Genomic DNA, 27,383 nt, shown 5'->3' with positions numbered 1-27,383 from the left:
GATGCTAGATAAGCACGTTTTCTGGTTGCTTGAGACTTGGTCTTACAATGCCTAACTAACACACCTGCATTAAGAATAAACAATTTAAAAGGCAAAAGAGAATACAAAATGTGAAGCAATTTGAAAAAAAAAAACAGTAATTGTAGTCCTTAATTATAAAGTTCATTTTGATCAGATAATTCCCATAACTTACAAAATTTAAAATCAAACCCCAGTTGCTGGCACTGTAACAGCATTGCGTTAATGCAGCCTTAAGTTTACAGATAGCGCCTTACTAATATACTAAATAATATACTAATTAAGACCCTTATAAAGCATTGATAAGGAGACATTAAGAGAGTCACCCCAACAGCAAATGGCATCAACCAGCTCTTCATTCTGGGTGATGCCATTTTATTCAAATACAACTTTATTCAAACTTTATTCCAACACCTGCTACAAGCAAAGCATAACCAGAGCACTCCAGTGGGTGAACATTTGCTCCCATCTCAACAAAAGGTTTTTTGTGTTACTACAGAGAACATTTACTTTTACAATTTTAAACTTTTATTTACATTTTTATTTATTCTTATTTTTTCCTTGATTTTTGGCTGGTTGGTTTAATTCCAGATAAGAGGTTTTACTCATTTTCTGCCACTCCAAAGATAAAGGTCTCAAACTTTCCTCACAAGATATATTCTCTAATCCAGGTAGCATCCTGGGAAATCTAATCGGAGAGTGAAGGGAAGGAGGAAATCTAGAGAAAAGGAGACAGTGGAAAAGGGAAGGACCAACTTGGGGGAGGGATTTAACACGAATTGGAGTTTATGTTAATACCATCTAGTTGGAAAGTGACTAGACAGAATACAAGGTGTTGTTCCTCCAATTTGCTGGTAACCTTGGTTTGGCAATGCACAAGGCCATGGATAGACACGTCCATGTGAGAATGGAGTGCAGAGTTAAAATGGTTGGCCACTGGGAAGTCCTTGCTATTACAGTGGACAGAGTAAATGTGTTCAATGAAACATCAACATCTCACCCAATTATATACAAATGCAAGCCAACAGTTATGAGTCATACAGCATAGAAAAGATCCTTCAGTCCAGCTCATTAATGCTACTTAGAATGTTAATGATGTCGGCCCATATTTTTTACCCCATGTTATTCCAAACCCTTTCTTTGCATATATCTATCCAAATGTTGTTCAAATGTCAAAACTCAAACCTGCTTCCATAGCTTTCTCTGGCAGCTTGTTTCCAATATGGACCACCCTCTGAACATCTCCCCTCGTACCTCAAACCTATGCCCTCTAGTTCTTGTACTCTGTATCCTTAACCCCAGTGAATAAAGGTACAGCTTATGCCACCTCTCCCTATGATTCAAACTCTCAAGTTTAGGTAACATCCTGGTGAATCTCTTTTGCATCTTGTGAATCTCAATGGTGTCCATCTTGCAGCAGGATGAGTGAAATTACATAATAAGTGTGTTTCCACTAATTGTAAGTTGTATCATGATGCTCTAACTTTTATAGTCTGTCCATTAAAGATGGTCAGGAGTCTTGCTAGGAGCTTTAGTTACTATCAGGTTACATTGCTCTACTTGCTTTACACCTATGACAGTGTGGCTCAGTACAACACCACCAACACTCATTCCCATCCATGAGCTTCAATGACAAGCAGACAATACATTTTCTTCAACTTGGGGAGGCTCCGTGGTGCAGCCCAAATCAAACCCAAACTCCAGCACTTGCACTGACCGTGGCCACATTGCTTTCCTCAGAGTGCTCCATTTTTCACCATCCATTACCGATCTGGTGGGTTGCTTCGTTAATTAGCAAATGTAAGTTGTTCATGCTGTGTCTGGCGAAGTGGTGGAACCAGGGTAGAGGTTGGAAGCAAATGGGAATGTGAAGAGCAGAAAACAAAATGAATGTGATTTGTTGTCCAGTCACTCTCCAGTCCTCCACATTTTGTGAAAACTGCATATTTTCCTAAAGTGTTGACTGTCCATTTATTTCCGTGGATGCTCTCTGGCCTGTGGAGTTTATTCAGGTTCTCTTTGATCATTAATGAACTTTGGTATGGATTTGATGGGTATTAGAACAGTGTTTCTCAACCTTTCCCCCCCCCCCCTCACTCAAATACCACTTTGAGATGCCATAGGTATTCTGTGGTTAGTAAGGGATTACTTAAGGTGATGAGAATAGTTGAGATCCAATGGTCTAAACGCAGTCATGCAGATACACACCTTTGAGAAATTCACCATTCACTCTGTTTTCCATGAAGCTTGAAATTTTCCTCTTCATTTATTTCCTTCATTGCTTCCATCTTTCCTTGCAGTATAAAGCAAATTATAATATTGTATAACTCATTTAAAAAGTCTTCATCTCCCCTCTTGATCTTTTTGATAGAAAACTAAATTTTAGGGTTAGCTTTGAAGTAAAATGGTCTTTGCCAGGAGAAAACATTTGAAGAGGAAACTGTAATGATGATAATGTAATGGTGGTATTAGCAAACAAATAATTGAGTTTAAATAATGATAATAGATCATGGGCATATCAATTCAATTTCTGCATTTCAAAAGTTCATTGACAGTATTCTGCTTGAGGATATCCTTAGGTCACAAAATACACAATTTTTAAAAAAAAATTGACAACTGTCTGTCGACATTCAGAGCGCCACTAGCCAGACATTATATGACGAATCTTCCATTCTAAAGTCACATGTAAATTGGGTCAGAAAGGATGCCTTTCAGTTATTTTTCAATGATCTGCTAAGGAAAACTTTTTTCTGTCCTGGTTATGCCAATTTTTTTTTTTTAAAATATAGATACACACATACAAGCAGTGCAAGTCTATAATCATTTCACCAAGGTCACAAGTGTTTGAATGTACAAGAACCTTGAATTATACAAACACATTTTAAATGCAATCAAACTAAAATCCAAATGATGATTAAGTACCACATCTTCATTTTATTTGCAAAATCTTCACCGGAGGCAGTAAAACATCCCATCACATGATATTAACATTTTTGGGGTATAGAATGGGCCTTTCACTCAAGGAACAGGCAATTTTACAACCAATGAAAATAAATTTTAAAAATGCAGATTCTAGAAATGTGAAATAAAATCAAGAGACCTCAAACACTCAGCAGGTCAGGAAACTTCAATAGAAAAACAAAGTTAAAATTTCAAAAAGGCTTTGTCAGGCCTGAAACATCAACTTTCCACAGGTGGTGCCTCAGCGACTTAGTATTTCTACAATTTGGTTGTATTTTTGTGGTGAATGTTTGCCAAACTGCCCGTCTCCCCTCTGGTAAGTCTTGCGGTACTAACATTGGCTGTGCATTATCTCTACTGTTAAGGACACTCCCCTTGGATATAACAGTGCATGTATCTATTGTCTTTCATTATTGTACCATGAGTTTCTGCTAATAAAAGGCATGATTATTGTTTGACCACATCGTCTTTGTCTACTTCATCAACTGGCACTTCAATTTTATTAGCAGAAATGGATGCAGCTCTCAAGCCAGAGCGGCTGATAATCGACAAGTCTGCCCCGAGGGCCAGAGAAATTTTCAACCACTGGATTGCTTGTTTCGATTACTACATGGCTTGAAACAACGTGGTCGACGAGGCGATGCAATTCGGCCACCTGAACTCTCTGCTGGGTGAGGTCCCTTTCGCCGTAACGCAAGGAGCTACCACTCTGGCTATAGCCCGGGAACGTCTCACTGCTTACTATGCAGTGCCATGGAAAGTGGTGCTTGCTCGACACCAGTTGCTGACTAGATGCCAGAAACCCGGGGAAAGTGATGCTGCCTATGCACTGGCCCTTGACTCGCTGGCAAACGAATGTGATATCAGGGCAGTCAATGTGCAACAACACCGCAATGCCTTGAAGCTGGATGCTTTTGTCAACGGGATTTACTCCAGTTACATCCGACAGAGGATGATGGAGACAGAGCCCTTAACCTACGACCGGGCAGTCACTCTAGCCAAAACACTGAGAAGTGCCATGCGGTCCAGTGAAATGCTAGAAACAGAAAAGGAAACATCCAGGAGTGCTGGAAACCCGAAGGAAAGAAAAGGGCAAACTCCTGAAAAATGCTACTTTTGTGATAAGAGCTGGCACCACAGACAGAAGTTCCTGGCTCAATTTGCTACCTGCAGCTATTGTGGGAAACTCAGCCACTTCGCTAAAGCGTGCAAGGTGAAAAGTACTCCCACTGATAAGAAGAGAAGCACCAAGAAAATGCATCCTGGAGCTACAGGAATGGAAGACAACTGTGAAAAGGGGAATCTTCAGACGAGCAGGCTGAATCAACGGCAAGGTGAGATCCCGTGATAGCTCAATTGACTGTAAAGCTTGGGGGAGGTTATGGACTGGAACGGTCGACTATGAAGGGGGAGGTGAATGGTGAGACTCTTGATTGTCTAATAGACTAGGGGAGTACTGACAGCTACATCCACAAGAGAGTTGCCAGAGCCTTAAATTTGTGGAGATATTCAGCGAACCGAAAGATAGCGATGGCTTGTAGTGAACTTACAAAAACTGTATGGGACAAGTGTAAAGTTACTTTAAATTTGCAGGGACATTGCCTTGTTGATGTGTGGCTCTTTATTATGCCAGATCTAAGCACCCATGTGCTACTGGGGTTAGATATTTAATCTCAGATTAAATTTAATAATGTTAAATTTCGGTGGGCCACTACCCACATTTACCATCCCCCATGCTAGTTACTGCGGTCTGTCCGCATTAAAGATCACAGCTCCTTCCCTTTTCAGTGATTTATCCCAAGTGTCAACCGATTGCCACTAAGAACCGTTCTTACAGCAAAGAGGATGGTGAGTTTATCAAAGCAGAGACCCAGGGACTGCTTAAAGAGGGAGTAATTGAACCTAGTAAGAGTCTGTGGCAGGCCCAAATGGTGGTCATGAAAAATCACACTAAGAGATGACTGGCTATTGACTACAGCCAATCAACCATTACACTAACCTGGATGCCTACCCCCTGCCATGCATCAATGAAATGATTAATCAGATAGTGGAGTGCACTTTGTATTGCGCTATAAACCTCAAAGCAGCTCATCAGCAAATTCCCATTAAGAAAAGGGAATGGTCCTATATGGCTTTTGAGGCTGATGGGGGGTTATACCTGTTTAAAAGGGTACATTTTGGGGTTACTAATGGTGTGTCCGTGTTTCAGAGGGAAATGGGCAAGATTGTTAGGACATACGAGTTACAGGGTATGTTTCCCTATCTGGATAATGTCAATATCTGTGGGAAAACACAGGCTGAGCATGACAACAACTTAAAGAAATTTTTAGCAACAGCTAAAGAACTCAACCCTACATTTAACGAGGGCAAATGTGTGTTCAATGTGACAGAGCTACCCATTCTGGGCTACATTGAGAAGATTAGCTTAGATTTTAATGGACCGTTACCTTCCAACAACAAAAATGTATATTTCCTTACCGTAATTGACGAATATTCCAGGTTTCCCTTTGCGATACCCTGCCCTGACATCTCGTCAGCATCTGTCATTAAGTCACTTGACAGAATTTTCAGCATTTTTGGTTTTCCCAATTACATTCATACTGATAGGGGCTTAGCATTCATGAACGCTGAACTGCGGCAAGCCCTGTTGTGGAAGGGGATTGCCACCAACCATACCACGAGCTACAACCCTCAGAGCAATGGGCAGGTCGAAAGGGCTAATGCTAGTCTGGAAGACTGTTAATCTTGCTTTAAAAACACATGGTTACCCTGTTACTCGGTGGCAGGAGGTGCAGCCTGAGGCGCTACATTCCATTTGGTCATTATTGTGTACTGCAACAAATCAAACACCTCGTGAATGTATGTTTGCCTTTCCTAGGAAATCAGGAACTGTGATGGACTGCCCAGCCTATTTACCCGAGCTTGGAACCGTGCTGCTGAAGAGCCATGCTCAAGCGCGTAAAACAGACCCCCTAGTCCAACCAGTTCAGCTATTGCATACCAACCCCAACTACACTCATGTTAAATTCCCAGACAGGAGTACTGACACTGTACCCCCAAGAGATTTGGCCTTGTCTGGTTCACCCCTTCCTCACACCCCTACTTAGAGTGAGCCTGAGAGATTAGGCTCACCCACCCACCCCCCTCCAGCCTGTGACAACTAGTAAGCTTTCAGATGGCCATGCTGAGACTCCACTGCCTCACACTAGCGATTCTGGAGTGGGTCCAGAAGTCGGTCCTTCCCACACTACAGACCCAGGACCTGTACCAGTTCCCAAAGTTGCAAAGGAGCCACGTGTTTTGAGAAGTACCAGATTTCGTAAACAACCTGATAGGCTGACATATTCATAAAACATCTCATTATATTTCGATTGCTTGCTAGATACTAGTGTATTTTGGCTGTTAGAGTATTCTCAATGCCAAACATGGTATCCACACTTCAGTCTTTCCTAGCAGCTGTCCTTTTGATTTTAACCCTTCTTCTGCCGGGGGAGACTGTGGGGAATGACTGCCAAGCTGCCTGTCTCCCCTCTGGCAAACCTTGCTGTACCAACATTGGCTGTGCATTATCTCTACTGTTAAGGACACTCCCCTTGGGTATAACTGTGTATGCACCTATCGTCTTTCATTATTGTACTACGAGTTTCTGCTAATAAAAGCCATGATTATTGTTCGACCACATCGTCTTTGTCTACTTCATCAACTGGCCCTTCAACTTTTACAAAAGCCTTTCGAGCACTGCTTTGATGATGAGCAAGACAGTTTAACAATATACAATGAGCTAATAAAGAATAATTTTCTCTCCTGTCTACCTTTCTACAAATTGGAAGCCTGTCACCCATTTCCATCCTACTGCTTTCAGATCAGATTGATGGATCTTCCCCTTCAAAGATCTTGCTATATTTCCTGATGGTAAGGAGGAAAACACATTATACTCCTCCCACATTCCTCCACATAGTTCTAAACTTTCCTCTCCCAAGAGTAAATACACACATTTCCTCTGATAGTACATCTCATGAAAAGAACAAAGAGGCTGCCAACACAATTATTTCAACATCATCTGATAAGTTTTTTTTAAATGCAAAAATCAGAATACAGACATAAACTAACACAAAACCTTCTGGGCATATATATTTTCCTATCCTTGTTCCCAAGCCAATCAAAACCAAGAGTAATGCACTGGAGAATTACCAAATCTTTATAGACTTGAGCTCATTAAAAGAATGATTTGAAGGACATCCCTAAAAAAAATCAAATGAAGGGAAGAAAGTTTAGGAGAGATATCAGGGGTGTTTGTATATATACACACACACATATGCACACAGAGTCTGGAATGCATTGCCAGGATGATGGCAGAGGATGAAACATTAGGGATATTTAAGAGACTATTCAACAGGAACATGGATAAAAGGAAAATAGAGGGTCACAAGGTAGGAAGCATTTGGAACTATTTTGGAAGGAATATATGGGTCAGCACAATATCAAGGGCCAAAATGTCTTTTTTTTTAATTTAGACATACAGCACCGTTACAGGCCATTTCCACCCACAGATCCATGCCACCCAATTTACACTCCATTAACCTACACCCCCAGTAAGTTTTGAATGGTGGGAGGAAACCGGAGCCCCCAGAGAAAACCCACACAGACACAGGGAGAACTTACAAACTCCTTACAGACAACGCAGGATTCAATCCCAAGCCTGGACCTGATTGCTGGTAGCGTAAAGCCATTGTGCTAACCAGATTATAAAGAACAATAGCTACATCAAATTCAGCATCAGGTTTTTTGATCCCCTCGTCTGCTATATCAACAAAAGATCCAAACTAGTCTGAAGAACACAGTGGATTTTTCAAATCTGTGCACATGTTTTAAAACAAAAATGATCAAACACACATAGGGTCATTTCAACACATTTTGAGAAAATGCTTACCTTGTGTTCTCAATAAATTCAATGGTGCCAATTTTACATACAAAAATAGTTTAACTTGTTAGTCAACTATTAGATCCAAAATGAGTGGTGGACTAGCCTCGCCAAACGAACACAGCTCAGCGCGGACATTGGCGACTTCAGGGGTTTCTACGAGGCTCTAAAGGCTGTGTACGGCCCCTCACCCCAAGTCCAAAGCCCGCTGCGCAGCTCAGACGGCAAAGTCCTCCTCAGCGACAAGATCTCCATCCTCAACCGATGGTCAGAACACTTCCAATCTCTTTTCAGTACCAACCGCTCAGTCCAAGATTCCGCCCTGCTCCAGCTCCCTCAACAGCCCCTAAGGCTAGAGCTGGATGAGGTTCCCACCCTGGATGAGACATATAAGGCAATCGAACAACTGAAAAGTGGCAAAGCAGCAGGTATGGATGGAATCCCCCCAGAAGTCTGGAAGGCTGGCGGCAAAACTCTGCATGCCAAACTGCATGAGTTTTTCAAGCTTTGTTGGGACCAAGGTAAACTGCCTCAGGATCTTCGTGATGCCACCATCATCACCCTGTACAAAAACAAAGGCGAGAAATCAGACTGCTCAAACTACAGGGGAATCACGTTGCTCTCCATTGCAGGCAAAATCTTCGCTAGGATTCTACTAAATAGAATAATACCTAGTGTCGCTGAGAATATTCTCCCAGAATCACAGTGCGGCTTTCGCGCAAACAGAGGAACCACTGACATGGTCTTTGCCCTCAGACAGCTCCAAGAAAAGTGCAGAGAACAAAACAAAGGACTCTACATCACCTTTGTTGACCTCACCAAAGCCTTCGACACCGTGAGCAGGAAAGGGCTTTGGCAAATACTAGAGCGCATCGGATGTCCCCCAAAGTTCCTCAACATGATTATCCAACTGCACGAAAACCAACAAGGTCGGGTCAGTTACAGCAATGAGCTCTCTGAACCCTTCTCCATTAACAATGGCGTGAAGCAAGGCTGTGTTCTCGCACCAACCCTCTTTTCAATCTTCTTCAGCATGATGCTGAACCAAGCCATGAAAGACCCCAACAATGAAGACGCTGTTTACATCCGTTACCGCACGGATGGCAGTCTCTTCAATCTGAGGCGCCTGCAAGCTCACACCAAGACACAAGAGAAACTTGTCCGTGAACTACTCTTTGCAGATGATGCCGCTTTAGTTGCCCATTCAGAGCCAGCTCTTCAGCGCTTGACGTCCTGCTTTGCGGAAACTGCCAAAATGTTTGGCCTGGAAGTCAGCCTGAAGAAAACTGAGGTCCTCCATCAGCCAGCTCCCCACCATGACTACCAGCCCCCCCACATCTCCATCGGGCACACAAAACTCAAAACGGTCAACCAGTTTACCTATCTCGGCTGCACCATTTCATCAGATGCAAGGATCGACAATGAGATAGACAACAGACTCGCCAAGGCAAATAGCGCCTTTGGAAGACTACACAAAAGAGTCTGGAAAAACAACCAACTGAAAAACCTCACAAAGATAAGCGTATACAGAGCCGTTGTCATACCCACACTCCTGTTCGGCTCCGAATCATGGGTCCTCTACCGGCACCACCTACGGCTCCTAGAACGCTTCCACCAGCGTTGTCTCCGCTCCATCCTCAACATCCATTGGAGCGCTCACACCCCTAACGTCGAGGTACTCGAGATGGCAGAGGTCGACAGCATCGAGTCCACGCTGCTGAAGATCCAGCTGCGCTGGATGGGTCACGTCTCCAGAATGGAGGACCATCGCCTTCCCAAGATCGTATTATATGGCGAGCTCTCCACTGGCCACCGTGACAGAGGTGCACCAAAGAAAAGGTACAAGGACTGCCTAAAGAAATCTCTTGGTGCCTGCCACATTGACCACCGCCAGTGGGCTGATAACGCCTCAAACCGTGCATCTTGGCGCCTCACAGTTTGGCGGGCAGCAGCCTCCTTTGAAGAAGACCGCAGAGCCCACCTCACTGACAAAAGGCAAAGGAGGAAAAACCCAACACCCAACCCCAACCAACCAATTTTCCCTTGCAACCGCTGCAATCGTGTCTGCCTGTCCCGCATCGGACTGGTCAGCCACAAACGAGCCTGCAGCTGACGTGGACTTTTTACCCCCTCCATAAATCTTCGTCCGCGAAGCCAAGCCAAAGAGAAGACCATAAAACAGATTAAAAGACAAGGTTGAAATCTCTCCAGGGTATTGATTAGCTTGGGACCAATTTGCATTTGATTCTCACCTTGAAAATATTCATTCCCTGAGTTCAAAAGAGAGAAATAAAGGAGGGAAAGCTCGTTAATAATTATTGCTATTTCTTTTGGGATTTTTTTTCAGCCAATCGAATAATTTGCACCTCCATTCAAAAGCCATGGAGATATACCACTAATGATGTCACCTGCCTCATCTTCATCGGAGCCCAAATGCCACAGCTGCAGTTATCAATGCCTTCAATTAATTAGCCTGAGGTTTGGATCTTATTCAGCATTAGCTTAACTGTTTACCAATAAAAACCATTTTTTAAATCAGTAATTGGTCATTGAGCACAATTCGTACAGATGAATCCAATCCACTTTACTCATTCCCCTTCTTCGTGCTTGACTGCCTCAGCTTTCAAAGTTTTATCCCTTTCATTCTTCTTGTTGACTGCCTCTGAAGTAGAGAGCTGCAAAGATTCATGAGTAAAAAAAGTCTGCATCGGGAGAAAATGTTGCGATAAATGTTCTGTTTTGAAGCTGACTTCATTAATTAAATTATGAGCAAATATGCAATGAAGCCACAAATGAGTTCATTTTAATGCGATTTCCTCATGCACGACATTTATGAAGCAATTTAGCCTTTTGGTCATTGAAGATAAGAATCAATGCCACAAAATGGGAATCTTCTGATATCCATTTTTGTGGTGGCAAGAAATTCTAAACTAGAAGAAGTGGAAAAGGCCTTGCGTCAATTCAGCCAGGCTCATGAAAGAGAAATATGTGCAGGTGCTTCAGTTAAAAGGGAAAAGGGGCCATAATATGAAGGATCATTCTATTGTCTTTGACTTGAGCAATCTCACACCATGAAGATGTGAATGCAAGTACATCAAGTGTAGATCATCTACTCTGAACTGATCAACTAGATCTGTGTGATTGTGGCAACGCACAGGTGTGCCGGGACGAACTAGTCCCACTTGTTATGCGCGGTGAGCAGGGCAGCCGCGGCAAAGATGGCGGCACACGTCCATCTCTTCTGGACCAGGCCGGAATTTGGTATGCGCACTTGCCTCGGCTTGATGCAAGCAGCAGGACGTACGTGCGGTCTGACTCTCAGCTTGAAAAGCAAGCGCACGAGTTTTAAATAAGCATTCCATTGTGAGACCCCAGATAGCAGCCTGCATCTCCAGGCTATAAAGTCGTGCTTTACAGTGGTGATCCCATCGAGTCTCCACACCCTGAAGACTCGACAAGGTGGACGCCCACCCCCCTCTCCCTCCCCACCTCTCCCCAAACCTCCCCCTCTGCATTTCAAGGAGACTGACTTTCAGTGGCAGTTCACACTGCGGCAGTGGACAAACCCCTGCTGGGCACATATTTCCTTCGGGTGCACTTGTTACTAGTGGACCTGCACAATAGTCACCTTGTCCATGCAGAAACCTTTCAGACGGTATCCCTTGGAACATCTGATAAGCTAGCCACCCACCTAGCTACTGTGGAGACCTCAGGTGACAGCTACACCTGCCTGCTCACTGACTACCCGACCATTCTGTGCCTGCAGTTCACCTCCACACAAAACCATGGCATGGTGTCCAGCACCACATTGCGACCAAAGACCCCCCCCATCCACTCGCCAGCCTGCTGGTCTGACAGCTCATGGACTTCACCCCACCATATGGTGCCTAAAGCCAATGGTAGTTGGAGACCTGTGACGACCACCATCGTTTGAATGAAGCTACGGTTCTGGACCACAACCCAATGCCTCACATTCAGGACCTCACAGCCAACCTTCACGGTGCCCACCTGTTCTCCAAAGTCTACTTGATCTGGGGGTATCATCAGATCCTGGTCCACCTGGACGACATCCAGAAGATGGCCATCATCACTCCATTTGGCCTTTGAGTTCCTGAAGAACGCCGCACAGATGTTCCAGAGATTAACAGATAGGGTAGGATGTGACCCACCATTTCTCTTCATTTACCTCTGACATCCTGGTGGCAAGCAACAGACAGGAGGAAAATGTGGTGCATCTACTACAACTATTCGCTCAACTGGCACATCATCCACCCCACAAAGTGAGAGTTGGGCCGCGAGGAGATTTAATTCTTGGGCCACCACAGCAGTAAAGATGGCGCGGCGCCACTCTCAGACAAGGTAGAGGCCATCTGCTAGTTCCCAAGGCCATTCACTCTCAAAGGCCTTCAGGCGTTCTTGGAGATGGTAAACGTTTACAACAGATTCATCCCTGCAGCAGCCGCTATCAACCATCCCCTCTTCAACCTGATGACTGCCTCTACCAGAGACCTCAATAGGATAGACGAGGCATCGGCCACTTTTACAGGTACTGAGGAGGCCCTGGCGCGTTTGACTATGCTAGTGCATCTGCAGATGGATGCACTGACAGCACTCACAGTAGACGCATCCGGCACCCCTGTGGGCGCGCTCCTTGAGCAGTTACTGTAAGATACATGGAGGCCACTCACATTCTTCAGCCGCCATCTCCATCCACAGGAATACAAGTACAGAGCCTTCGACATCTGCTCACCCTTTACCTTGAGGTTCATCTTTTCCATTATTTCCTGAAAGGCCAGCTCTTCATGGTCTACACTGACCAAAAGTCTCCAATCCATGGTCTGCCGCCAACAGCAACACGTGTCATAGAATTCGGAGTTTACATCGCTATTCACTTCGGAGTCCTCCAAGATAACCTTCTGATCCAGAGTCCGCACAGTGCAGCAGGATGAGACATGCTCAAGCTTCTTCTTCCAAACAGTTCACAGATAGAGCTCTGTGACCTACAGCCTCAAGAAAGCGAACGTCTCAGTCACAGCCTCGCAGACGGGCATACAGAGGATCAGTCGATCCTTTAATGCCAGTTGATATGACACTAAGGCTCCCAAAAGCAAGTGGGAGTGTCGGGACCAGCCAATCACCCTAGGTAATTGGACTCCATCCGATCCTTCCGGTCAAGTAAAACTGCCAGTTGAGTTGTACATGTCTCTGTGGTATAGCTGAGACCAGACCAGCTGAAAATATACAACACTATGGCCCTGGCAGGCAGCATGTCAGACACAATGAGGAAGAGCAGACAGAAGAGGATAAAGGAGGGAATCAGGAATTGGACACCCATATCATAGTCAAATGTTGACTTCAAAATCCTGTCCATAACCATCACCAATTGAGTAAAGTCTTTTTTGGACCTGGTGATTCACTTAGACCAAACCTACTCTATTTCGGGCAGGAAAATCTCTGACAGCCTTGTGATGCTCAAGGATACTATCACCTATTTAGAGGATAGGGAGGTGGACACCCCCTGCCTAGTCAGCTTGGATCAGAAGGCTTTTGACCAGATAGACCACACATACATGATGAACATGCTCTCCAAAATGGGATTTGGAGAGGGAATCCAAAATTGGATTAAACTCCTCGACATGCACATCTATAGTGCTGTCCAAGTCAACAGGTTGGAAACAGGTGGCTTTCCCATCAAGTCTGGAGTCAGGAAATAATAAACATAGAAAAAAAATTAGCAATAAAGGAAGATACAACCAAAAGAAGAGAATTGGCGGATAAAAAAATAAAATATGAAACATTACAAACATATAAGGTGGAGAAGAATATAATGAAGACAAAACAGAAATATTATGAACTAGGGGAAAAAACACACAAAATCCTAGCATGGCAGCTTAAGACAGAGCAAACTAAGAAAATGGTATTGGCAACAAGGAAAAAGGACAAACAAATTACATATAATCCAAAAGAAATTAAGGAAAACTTCAGAGAATTCTATGAACAATTATACCGAACCGAAAACGAAGGGAAAGAAGGGAAAATAGATGAATTTTTGACTAAAATTGAACTACCAAAACTACAAATAGAGGAACAAAATAAATTAACAGAACCATTTGGAACAGTAGAAATACAAGAGATAATAAAAAATTTACCAAATAATAAGACACCAGGAGAGGATGGACTCCCAATAGAATTCTACAAAACATTTAAAGACCTAATAATACCGCCCCTCCTGGATGTAATCAACCAGATTGATGAGACACAAAACTTACCAGATTCATGTAAAACAGCAATAATTACAGTGATACTAAAACAAGGGAAAGATCCACTCTCACCAGCGTCATATAGACCAATATCTCTGCTAAACACAGATTATAAGATAATAGCTAAACTACTAGCGAACAGATTAGCAGAACAGGTACCGAAAATGGTAAATTTAGACCAAACTGGATTTATCAAAAAAAGACGCACAACAGACAATATTTGTAAATTTATTAACTTAATTCATGCAGTAGAAGGAAATAAAGCACCGGCAGTAGCAGTTGCTTTAGACGCAGAGAAGGCCTTCGACAGAGTAGAATGGAATTACTTGTTCAAAGTATTGCAAAAATTCAGTTTACCGGAGAAGTATATTAATTGGATTAAAGCATTATATAAGGGTCCGTTAGCGAAAGTGACAGTAAATGGACATGTATCAAAGCAATTTAACTTAAGCAGGTCAACGCGGCAGGGATGCCCACTATCACCATTATTGTTTGCGCTAGCTATAGAACCACTAGCAGAATCGATAAGAAGAGATAATAATATAAAAGGAATAAAAATAAAAGACAGGGAATATAAAATCAGTCTGTTTGCGGATGATGTGATAGTGTACTTAACAGAACCAGAACTATCAATAAAAGAACTATATAAGAAATTGAAGGAATATGGAGAAGTGTCGGGATACAAGATAAACGTAAATAAAAGTGAAGCAATGCCTATGAATAACGCGGATTTCTCAAAATTTAAGGAGGAATCCCCATTCAGATGGCAAACGCAGGCAATGAGATACCTAGGTGTGCAAATAAACAAAAATCTAGGCCAATTATATAAACTCAATTACAATCCACTAATGAAAAAATTACAGGACGATTTAGAGCATTGGAAAGAGCTACCACTAACACTGATAGGAAGGATAAACTGTATTAAAATGAACATTTTTCCAAGGATACTATACTTATTTCAGGCATTGCCAATACAACTGACAGAAAAATTCTTCAAAGAGTTAAAGAAAATAATAAGGAGATTTTTATGGAGAGGGGGGAAACCGAGGATAGCACTAGACAAATTAACAGAATGGTATAAACAAGGAGGCTTACAATTGCCAAACTTCAAAAATTATTATAGAGCCGCACAATTAAGGTACCTATCAGATTTTTATCAAACAAGGGAAAAACCAGACTGGACGAGACTAGAATTAGATAAAATAGGGGAAAAGATACCTGAACACATATTATATAAATGGGACGAAAAATTGGTACAACATAGAACTTCTCCAGTATTACACCATCTCCTCAATATATGGAAGAAGATTCATGTAGAAAGAAATAAAATAAATTACCAAATACCAAAACTAATATTGACGCAAAATAAGCTACTCCCTTTTACAATAGACAACCTTGCCTTTAGAAAATGGGAAAAAAAAGGGATTAAAAGAATAGAAAATTGTTTTTCAGGAAGTAGATTCTTATCCTTTGAACAAATGAGAGATAAGTACAATATAACGGGAGATACAGCGCTGGCATATTACCAACTGAGATCCTACTTGAAAGATAAATTAGGAAGCAACTTGAGTTTACCAGAGGGAAGTAACCTTGAATATGTGATTACAGATACAATGTTAATCAAAAGATTTATAAAAAATATGTATATTAAACTGCAAGAAAAGGAAAATGAGGAAACAAATGGTAAAACTAAACAAAAATGGGAACAAGATTTAAATATAAAGATAAAAAAGGAAACATGGGAGAAGTTATGCTCTGGAACGATGAGAAATACAATAAATACGAGGCTGCGAATGATACAATATAATTGGTTACACAGACTATACATTACACCGCAAAAGTTAAATAAATGGGACCCAACAGTATCTGATAGATGTTTTCGATGTAAAAAAGAAAGGGGAACAACAATTCATGCAATCTGGACATGTGAGAGAGTAGAAAAATTTTGGGATGATCTCAATCAGATATTAAATAAAATAACAGAAAACAATATACCAAAGAATCCAGAGATCTTTCTCCTAAGTAACATAAAAAATAAAGAATTTGGAATTGACTTGGAGGATGCACAAAAAAGATTTGTTAAGATAGCCCTAGCCGTAGCAAAAAAATGTATTATGTCAACCTGGAAATTGGAAGATAATTTGAAAATACAACAATGGTATATAGAAATGAATAAATGTATTCCATTAGAAAAAATAACATATAGTTTAAGAAATAATATTGAAATATTCGAACAAGTATGGGAGCCTTACATTAAATACAATAGCGAAAACCTACCGGGAACAAACATTACCTAAGTTGATGGAAGGAGAAGAAAAGAAAAGAATGGACTCAGTAGAATTTCTGGTGTATTTTTGTTGAATGACAACATTGTCTAACTGAATTAATGCAACCTAGATTGTATAACTAAAATGGATGAGAGGGGGGGGGATGGGGGGGTGGCTTGGGAGGAGGGAGGGGGGAGGGAGAAAAAGTCACTGTAAATGTGTGGAAAAGAAAAAGTGTATATCATGGCTATTGTGATTTATGGTGTGAAAAATAAAAAATTTAAAAAAAAAAAAAAGTCTGGAGTCAGGTAGGGTTGCCCACTCATTATAGTCTTATTTGTGTACCATATAGAGCCCTTTGCTGAAACCATTAGGAAAAATGAGGGCATGAGAAGAGTGACATTGACAGGAAGAGGAGGCACCCAATCAAAGCCTCCCTGGTCATGGACAAAGTCACTGTCTTCGGTTCATACATACAATCTGTCCGCAGACTGATCAGCAATTGCGACCATTTTGAGTCTGCATCGGGCACCAGAGGAAACCAAAAGACCAAAGCAATGTTCTTCAATAACCGATCTGACCATTTCACCATCCCCTTCCCAGTCAGATCTGATTATCTGAAGGTGTTAGGGATCTGGTTTGGATGGGCTGAAGTGTCCAAGAAGAATTGGTTGGAGTGGATCGCAAAGGTCATCTGGCAACGTAGGATCCCTGTTACGAATGGCTGGTCTAGTGTTCTTCAGTTACCAGGCATTGAGGGGCTGAGATTGAGGGGAAGCCCCTCAAACAACAGGGGGTGGGGGAGGTGGTTAACAACAAAGTGCCACAGTGATGTATAGTGATGAAAATGTATGGATATGAAACAAAGGGTGGGAAGAGATTTTGAACACTTTTCTGTTTGTAAATAGCTTATTATGAAAATCGTCTATTTTTGGTGAGAAAAAAATTAGACGACAGATATGTTTCAGTGCAAGCATGCTGTTCCTAAGAAAAGGAAACCAGGCTGCTCGTGCATTCCAACGTGAAGTCCATCTTGGATATTTGCCCGATGAAGAGCAAATAGTCAATCCCATTTCAATACACTTTTCCTGCTGTCCTTTCCATTTATTACCCCTCAGTTGCCTATCCAATTACATTTTGAAAAGCCACACTAACTTATTGTCCACCACTCCATCAGGACATGGTAGATAACATACCTTTAAAGCTAAATTACTTCTTTTTAAAAAAAATAGGGAAAAGGTCTAGGATAAGGGATAAAAGGTTTTGAGGGGATCTGAGGAAGAACTTTTCACCTGGTGGATGGTTGGAATTTGGACTGCACAGCCAAATTAATTTACCTTAATGGACCAGCTTGCCAAGAAATTTTGATACAATCTTTTGGTGATTATGGGGACATGGGAGCTGGGTGATGCTCTCGATGTTTGACATTGTTGTCTTCACTTCTAAATCTAGAAATAATGTATTGAAGAAGATGTGACTTGATTCATAAAGTCTGTTTGTTATTTGCCCAATTTCACCCTTCTCTCTACATTTTCCTTCCCATTTATTTTTACTTAAGCACCTTCAATTCGAAACCATCCTGATTCTGCGTACAGAGTCATTGCAGTGAGCTCCAGTGAATGCTGTACTCTGCCTAAGGATATCCTGCTGTTGGAGGAGAGGGAGGCCCAGACTTTTTTTCTGTACCAAAGCTCTTCATTCCCGATCTACTACTTCTGTTCGATTTAAGAACTAAAATTTTAATATCTTCAGCAGACGACACACAAAAAATATACTCTGAAATGCACCCCACGGATGCACAAAACACCGCAATTTGACATAAATCCAACTTTACAGCCCTGGATCACAAAGACTTGGTTCACATGTACAGATTTATACTCATTGAACAGGAAAGTGATTGTAGTGCTGGGAGAAACTTAGCACAGCATCTATAGGATGTTACTAGCACTTTGGATCTGAGCTGTTCATCAAGGTATCGCTCCCTGTGCTTTGCTAAAATGAATCCATGGGGATATGTCATTCAGGATGCTGATCATGAGAGCAGTTCCTGTTCGATAACACTGAATAAGATCTGCAAACTCAGAACAAGCTGAGGTTTGACGTGAGGTTTTTCTATTTTATGGTCATTAAATATTCACTGATTTAACCCTTCAAGTCACAAGGACCTGCTTTGTCAATTACTAATAATGCCATAATTTTAAGCCTTAAGTGTAAATGAGAGAAAGTCATGAGGAAATGTTGGGTTTTAAATCAGGGTCTTGTAGCTGAAAGATCAGCCACAGTCATAAAGACTATTGAAAACAACATCAGAAGGTCTCTCGCATAATTGCCCTGTTTTTCTGATCACATCCTTGGTGCCTAATGCAGACTCAAAATGGCTGCAGTTTCTGATCAGTCTGAGAACCGATTGTGTGTTCGAACAGAAGAAGTCAGTCGTTTAATCTTTTGCAGGAAATGCTGTTTGCATTTCACTGATGTTACTGCAGGGTAGAGTCCTTCATGCAAAGGTTCATCACACTTCATGGCAGTTTACATTAATTAAAAGTCCCAGTCATATTCAGAAACTAAATTCACAACCCACTTTAACTGCGCAGCTTCTTTTTTTGAAAAAAGCTCCTGACTAACTGAATTACCAGGTCAGCACACGTGAGAAAACTAGGGACAAACAATGGCAAAATAAAAGCACAAAAATAATATTAATAATAATATTAATGTAATAGGCACAGATATTAAATAATTGGAGAATAGGATATATATTGTGGTGGTTTTTTCAGCTTCTAAATTAAAATGATTTTTCAGAAAGACAGAGGCTTGATATTAAATATAGCAAAGTAATGAGTACCCCTTAGGCAGTACAAGTCATTGTTGGTGACTTTAACCAGGCTTGTCTCAAGAAAAACACACTGAAATGCAGGAAGAACTCAGCCAGTCTTTCTGCAACCATAAGAGACAAAGATATATTGCTGACCGGAGAAAGGAAACAATGAAGGATATCCAACAGCTATGCCAGGGCCAAAATGGCATAACTCACTACAAAACCAAATCCAATGCAGTAGGATACAGCAAATCTTCAGTCCCAGATGAACTCAATGCCCAATGCCACAAGGAAGAACCACTGCACACCCCCATGTCCCCTGATGATCCTCTACAGTCTGTATAAGGCTGCATTCAGGTGACTGAATCAAATGAAACCATTTAGTCCAGAATACCTGGCTGAGTACTGAAAACCTGTGTTGACCAACTTAGCAATGAATTCACTGATATTGTCAGTATCTCACTCCAGCAGGGCACGGTACCCACCTGTTTCAAACAGGCATCAATCATACTGGTGCCCAAGAAGAGTGTAATAACCTGCTTTAATGACTATTGACCAGTAGCACTTGCATCAACAATCAGGAAGTGTTTTGAAAGGCCGGTGTTGAAACAGCTCCTGTCTGGCCGGCGACATGGATCTATTTCAGTTCACCTATCGTAGCAACAGATAAGGCAGATGCCATCTCACTGGCTCTACACAAAGTCCTGGAATATCTGGACACTAGAGGTGCATTCATCAGGATGCTCTTTATTGACTACAGTTTGGCACTTAACACCATCGTTCCCTCAAAACTGCGTTCAATGTGTAGAAGGCCTTCAAAAGCAAGACTAAAGGCAAAGTTAACAGACTTAGGGAACCTTGGCTTACAATGGATATTGGGGATCTGCTCAAGAAGGTGTATAGTAGGTATATCAACAAGGAGCAAATTAGGCACTAGAAACTAGAAGAGTATAGAAAATGGAAGAAAATACTTAAGGAAATTAGGAGAGCAAAAAGATATGAGGTTGCTTTGGCAGATAATGTGAAGGTAAACCCAAAGTGTTTCTTCAAGTAGGTTAAGAGTAAAAGGATAGTAAAGGACAAAATTGGTCCCCTAGAAGATCAGCGTTGTTGTCTATGTGTGGAGCTTCATGAAATGGGAGAGATCTTAAACTTTTTTTTCCATCACTATTTACTCAGGAAACTGGCGTAGTGTATAAGAAAGTATAGAAACAAGAAGTAGTGGCATGGAACATATAAAAATTAAAGAGGAGGAGGTGCTTGCTGCCTCACGGTGAATAGTTAGATAAATCCCTCGAGCCTGACATGATATTCCCATGGATGTTGAGGGAGACTAGAGTAGAAATTGTAGGGGCCTGTGTGGTGCGCTGTTAGCCAGAATCAGACACACACAAGGTAAAGACTGTACAGCAGGCTTTAATCCACAAAGACTTCCACAGAGCCAGGCTGGCTGTAACTGTAGTAACTCTGAGTGAGACTTCGGAGGCTGGCACAAGCGTCTAGCCCAGAGGGTGATTGACACCCAACCAGGTGGGTCTTGATCTATTCAGGTCGACTGATTGACAGCCGGCCAGGTGTTGTCCTGTCCCCTTATACTCCTGCAGGTACAGAGGTTTCCCCCTGCAGAAGGCCGGTGATGTACCATCACAGCCTGACAACAATATTTAAAATGTCCTTAGCCAAGGGTGAGATGCCAGAAGATTGGAGGGTAGCTCAGGTTGTTCCGTTGTTTAAAATAGGCTCCAAAAGTAAACCAAGAAATTACAGGTCAGTGAGCCAACATCAGTAGTAGGTAAATTATTGGAGTGCGATCTGAGAGATCGAATATACAAGTATTTGGAGAGCCAAGGGCTGATTAAGAATAGTCAGCACTGCTTTGTGTGTGGTAGGTCATCTTAGAGTTATTTGAGGTAGTCCGCAAGAAAGCAGATGAAGGATAGGCTGACTTTAGTAAAGCATTTGACAAAGTTCCACATGGGAATTTAGTTCAGAAGGTTCAGACAATATGTATCCATGGAGAGGTTGTAAATTGGATTCAAAATTGGCTGAATGGGGGAAGACAGAGAGTGGTGGTGGATGATGGCTTCTCGGATTAGTATTGTGCCTCAGGGATTGGTGCTGAGACCATTGTTGTTTGTTGTTTATATCAATGATTTTTGATAATGTGGTAAATGCATCAGCAAGTTTGCTGATCACACAAAGATTGGTGGAGTTGTGGACAGCGAGGAAGGCTTTCAAAGCTTGCAGAGGGATCTGAACCAACTGTAAAAATAGGCCAGAAAAAATGGCAGATGAATTTAATGCAGACAAGTGTGAGGTGTTGCATTTTGGAAGGACAAACCAAGGTAGGACATACACAGTAAATTGTAGGGCACTGAGAAGTTGTAAAGAAAACTTTTTCATCTTGACCTTCACAAATCAAAGTATTGATATGTTATTGGTGAGGTTGTATAAGATATTGGTGAGGCCAAATTTGGATTATTGTGTGCCTAACTACAGGAAGGATATCAGTAAGATTGAAATAGTGCAGAGAGGATTTACTAGGATGTTATTGGACCTTCAGGAGCTAAGTTACAGGGAAACATTAAACAGGTTAGGACTTTATTCCTTGCAGCACAGAAGAATGAGGGGAGATTTGATAGTGGTTGACAAAATTATGAGGGGTTTAGACAAAGTAAATGTGAATGGGCTCTTTCCACAGATTAGGAGAGATAAATATGAGGGGATATGGCTTTAGGGTGAAAGGGAAAAGGATTAGGGGGAACATTAAGGGGAACTTCTTCACTAAGAGTGGTGGAAGTGTGGAGCGAGCCGCCATCTGACATGGTAAGAATAAATTGGATAGATACATGGATGGGAGAGGTCTGGATGGTTATGGACTAGGTGCAGGTCAATAGGACTTGCAGAACAATATTTTGGCACAGACTAGAAAGGCCAAATGGCCTGGGTTTTTTTTTGTGCTGTGGTGTTATATGATTCTAAAACTGATCAGCAAACTTCAAGACCTGGGACTGAACGCCCCACTATGTAATTGGATCCTGGATTTCCTCACCTCCAGACCACAATCAATGATCATTGGTAAGAGCATCTCCTCCACAATCTCCCTCAGTGCCAGAGGACCATAGGGCTGTGTTCTTATTTCCTTGCTCTACTTGTTTTACACCTACGACTGTGTTGCTCGATAAGACAACAACACCATCTACAAATTTTCTAAGAGCACCATGGTAGCGGGTTGTATAAACAGAGGTAATGAATAAGGATATGGGAGGGAGACTGAAAACTTGGTTGAATGGTGTACGAACCACCTCGCACTCAATGTTACCAAACCTCAGGAGCTAATTGTGGAATTTACAATGAAAAAAAGAGGTGTACAATCGAGTGATCATGTGGGGATCAGAGGTGGAGAGTGAGCAAATTTAAACAACTAGCAGTCACTATCTCGGAGGACCTTTCTTAGACCAACACACTAATGTCATTGGGAAGAAAGCACAAAATCTTCCTCATGAGTTTGTGAGTGTTGCTATGACATGAGTAGTAGAAAGTGGGCTGACAAGCTGAATCACGGTCTGTTAAGGGGGCGCCAATACCTCTGAGTGGAAACCTCTACAAAAGGTAATGTACATCACAGGCAAAACTCTCCCCAACAATGAGAACATTTACATGGAACGCCGTCACTGGATAGCAGCAAAAATCATCAAGGATCTACACTGCACAGGACATGCTTTGTTCTCACTGTTACCACCTGGAAAGTGATTTAGGTGCCATAAGATTCAAACAGCTGCTACCTCTCTGCTATCGGTCTCCAAACACAATCAGAGACTCATTTAAGGGCTCTTGGTTTGCCTGTTATTTATTACAGAATATTTATATTTTTCTGTATTGCAGTCAGTTTGTTTACATTTCTTTCTTTACATTTCTCACTTTTGTATACAGTTAATCTTTTCTTCAGTACAGTTTTTTTTTCGCAGTACCAATAAGTGGAAACAATACCTGGTCAACAGGAAAAAGAATCTCAAGGTTGCGTCTGATGTCCTGCAATGTACTCATAATAAATTTGAACCAAACTTTTAAACTTTAAAGTATTCGCCCAGAATCCTCAGTGTGCATTTCTGTCACTAATCTGAGATAAAATCATGAGCTAAATTAGTTTCATCATGGAATGCATAGAAGATTAATGTTTCCCATTCTGTTCTACAGTAAGGTTAGTATTTCCCTGAAGTACTTCATAGTTAAGGAATATAAAATGTTACTGTCTGTCCCTCATTGAACTAATACATTAAAGTGAAGGACTCAGCACTTCACCAAATTCCATTGAGATTTTTGTTTTGTGTTGCTATTGAAAATATTCTGCATCAATTACAGCTGAATCCAAGCTGTTTGCTGTTCAACTCGAGCTGCTTTTATTGACATAAATTAGTTCAGGTCACAACCAACAACCCCTGTGACTCTTTCAGGAATTGAAAGGTTCAAGGTTCCTTTTATTGTCTCATAATAATACATAAAAATGTAATATACAATGTCTGCTTCAATTTTTATCTGGTGCAAGGCTAAGTGTTGCCATGAGTATAGCCCCGCACCCCTCACTATAAGAGAAAGAAGCAAAAGCTTGTCTGCTGCCATGGTCACTTGTTTTGTTCAGAATAGGTTCAATGGGATCAAAGAGATTCATGACTGGACATAGGTTATCAACAATCACAAGAGAATTCATAAAAGGGCACACACTCACAGACTAACCCAGAATAATATAAAAATAAATACACATTGGGTGCAAGTCAATCACTGCTAAGCATTCTGAACTTCCAATTGGGAATGCAAGGGTTAAACACACAATGCCCATCCTCATACAGGCACAACACACCAATGAACAATAAATTAATTACAAGTAAATCAAATGAACCTGATTTCCAGCATCAACCAGAACACAAAATCCAGGATGGGCCTATTGCAGTCTGCCCGCCTGTGGCCAGCAGCCTGGACTTCAGCACTGATCTCAATGCAGCAGCAAAAAAGGAACCAAGCAGCATGGCTTTTTAATGCAGGGCCTATTCATGGGAACTGCTCAGACCAATCGCATGTCAACCTCGCTTGTCAATCAATTGATTGACACTCAGAGAACCAATCACCCATCAGCCTCACAGATATTGACCATGGACTGACCTTTTGGACTGTGGACTGTCATTATAAAGGATGGATTTCTGAAAGAACTCTGTGCAACTTGTGGTACAGCTGAGTGCTGACTCACCAATTGCTTGGAACTTTCAAGAACAAAGGGAGAATGCAGTTATGAAGCAGAGAGAGGCAGTTGGAGCCTCCATGAATGGAGGTTAGAACAGCAGTTAGAGCAGCAGAGGGCAGCTGGAGAGCTGTGTGAAATGCACATGCCTCACAAGTGAGGATTTGTAAGTTTACTGCAAAGTAACATCAGTCATTTCTCTCTCCAATGTTGAATACAACATCTTTTGTTATCAGTTAAAGAACTAAACTTGGACATTGAACTTTGAGATTGAATTCTGTCGACTGTTTTTGGACTGCCTTACTTGACTGACTGTTTACGGGGTCCTGAGGTTTATGGGGATTTTTCATTTTAGAAAATTGGGCACAGACTGTAATGGTCTGGGATTTTCACATACACACTGTTTATAAATATATGATATCTGTATATTTGCTATAGATACTTATAGTGGGGTTAATCTCCTTCCCAAGATTGTGTTATATGGCGAGCTCTCCACTGGCCACCGTGACAGAGGTGCACCAAAGAAGAGGTACAAGGACTTCCTAAAGGAAGCTCTTGGTGCCTGCCACATTGACCACCGCCAATGGGCTGATATCGCCTCAAACCGTGCATCTTGGCGCCTCGCAGTTCGGTGGGCAGCAACCTCCTTTGAAGAAGACCGCAGAGCCCACCTCACTGTCAAAAGAGAAAGGAGGAAAAACCCAACCCCAACCCACCAATTTTCTCTTGCAACCGCTGCAACCGTGTCTGCCTGTCCCGCATCGGACTTGTCAGCCACAAACGAGCCTGCAGCTGACGTGGTCATTACCCCTCCAAAAATCTTCGTCCGCGAAGCCAAGACAAAGAAAGAAAAGAAGATTACATTATATTGTTAATCGTCATTAATAAATGTAGAGTTAAAATTTAACCCTTTTGGATGGTGTCTTCTGTTGTTGCTAGTTTGTGATGTAACAGTGGTCAGATCTAACCCTTTATTGGCAGGTGAGGGTACTTCCGATCTCAAGTGCGCTGGAGAGGTCACATGACCCTCCACAATCTATACACACTACATTCTATCCCTTGAAGTCACCACACCATGCCAATCCATTTACAGGCTAGTGCCCCACACAGGTATTTACATTACACACAGCCCATATCCACTGATGGCCTGCCAACTTCTCCTCAGCCTCACACCTCACAGATCCACCAGCTTCCCCATGGGGAGTTGTACTCAAGGGACTGGTCCTGGACTTATTTAATTTGATCACCAACTCTTGTGTCTGACGAGTAAATGGAATTCCTCTACTTCCTGGAATGTAAGTGCCCTGCCTCTTACCGACAACAGCACCAGTACCAGCTCCATCTGTGAGCAGTTAGTCCAAGGCCCTCCTGACTCCTACTTATGCCTCCCTGTGGTGGCCATTCATCCGGGCACTCCTTCAGATTTAAGAGGCATATTGTGGCACGCATCCCAGATAACAGGCGCCATACCATCCAGTGGGTAAACAGGGGCCAGCCCCAGCAGCTGTGTATCCAGGACATGCCATTTAACCCGCAGGGAGCATCCATCTCTGCTAGGCTGTCCTTCTCATGCTTTGAGACACAAGGGCAGGATCTTTAAGGTGGCATTTGGAGAGTACAGAGTTTGTATGTTCCTGTCAGGATGAAAGGCAAGGTTAACAGGCATAGGGAACCTTGGTTTTCAAGGGATATTTGGGATCTGGTTCAGAAGAGTGAGGTATCTTGCAGGTATAGGTAACATGGACCAAATGAGGTACTTGAGGAGTGTACAAAATGCAAGAAATAAATTAGGAAGGAAAAGAAACAACGAGGTCACTTTGGCAGACAATGTGAAGGAAAATCCAAAGGTTTCTACAGATACGTTGAGCATAAGGATAGTAAAGGTCAAAATTGGTGCCCTTGATGATCAGTGGTTGGATTTTTCTGGAGCCAAAAGAGACGGGGCAGATCTTAATTTTTAAAAAAATCTGTAGTCAATCGAGAAATGGGCACAGAATCACGGGAAGTAAAGAAAGCAAGCAGTGAGGTCATGGGACCTAAACAGATTAAAAAGGAGGAAGTGCTTGCTGTCTTAAAGCAAATAAGGGTGGATAAATCCCCTGGACCTGACAAGATATTTCCTCAGAGTTTGAGGGAGACTAGTGTAGAAATTGCAGGGGCCCTGGCAGAGATATTTAAAATGGCCTTAGCCATGGGTGTGGGGCCAGAGGATTGGAGGGTAGCTCACATTGTTACATTAATTTTTTTTTACATTCCAAAGGTAACCCTGGAAATTATACACTGATGAGGTAAAATATTGGAAGGTGTTTAGTGTTCGGATATACAATTATTTAGATAGCCATGGACCTATTAGGGATAGTCAATATGGCTTTGTGTATGGTAAGTCATGTTTAACCAATCTTGTAGAATTTTTCAAAGAGGTTACCAGGAAAGTTGATGACAGAAAGGCTTTGGATATTGTCCACGTGGACTTTAGTAAGACCTTTGACAATGTACAATATGGGAGGTTAATCAGGACAGTTCAGAACTGGATTTGACAATGGCTGGATGTGAGAAGCCAGAAAGTAGTGGTAGATGATTGCTTTTCAGATTGAAGACCTGTGACTAGTGTATGCATCGGTGATTGGTGCTAGGATCATTGTTGTTTGTCATCTATAATCATGTGTGTATTGATAATGTGGTAAATTGGATCAGCAAGTTTACAGATGTCACTAAGATTGGAGGTGTGGTGGACAGTGAAGAACGTTTTCAAGGCTTGCAGAGGAATCTGGAGCACCTTAAAAATGGGCTGAAAAATGGCAGATGGAGTTTAATGCAGACAAGTGTGAGATGTTACATTTTGGAAGGACAAAGAAAGAAAGGACATTAATGGTGAATGGTAGGGCACTGAGGATTGCAGTAGAACAGT

Source organism: Narcine bancroftii, chromosome 8 (genome assembly GCF_036971445.1).
Source record: "Narcine bancroftii isolate sNarBan1 chromosome 8, sNarBan1.hap1, whole genome shotgun sequence".
NCBI classification, from domain to species: domain Eukaryota; kingdom Metazoa; phylum Chordata; class Chondrichthyes; order Torpediniformes; family Narcinidae; genus Narcine; species Narcine bancroftii.
This window is presented reverse-complemented; position numbering follows the sequence as displayed.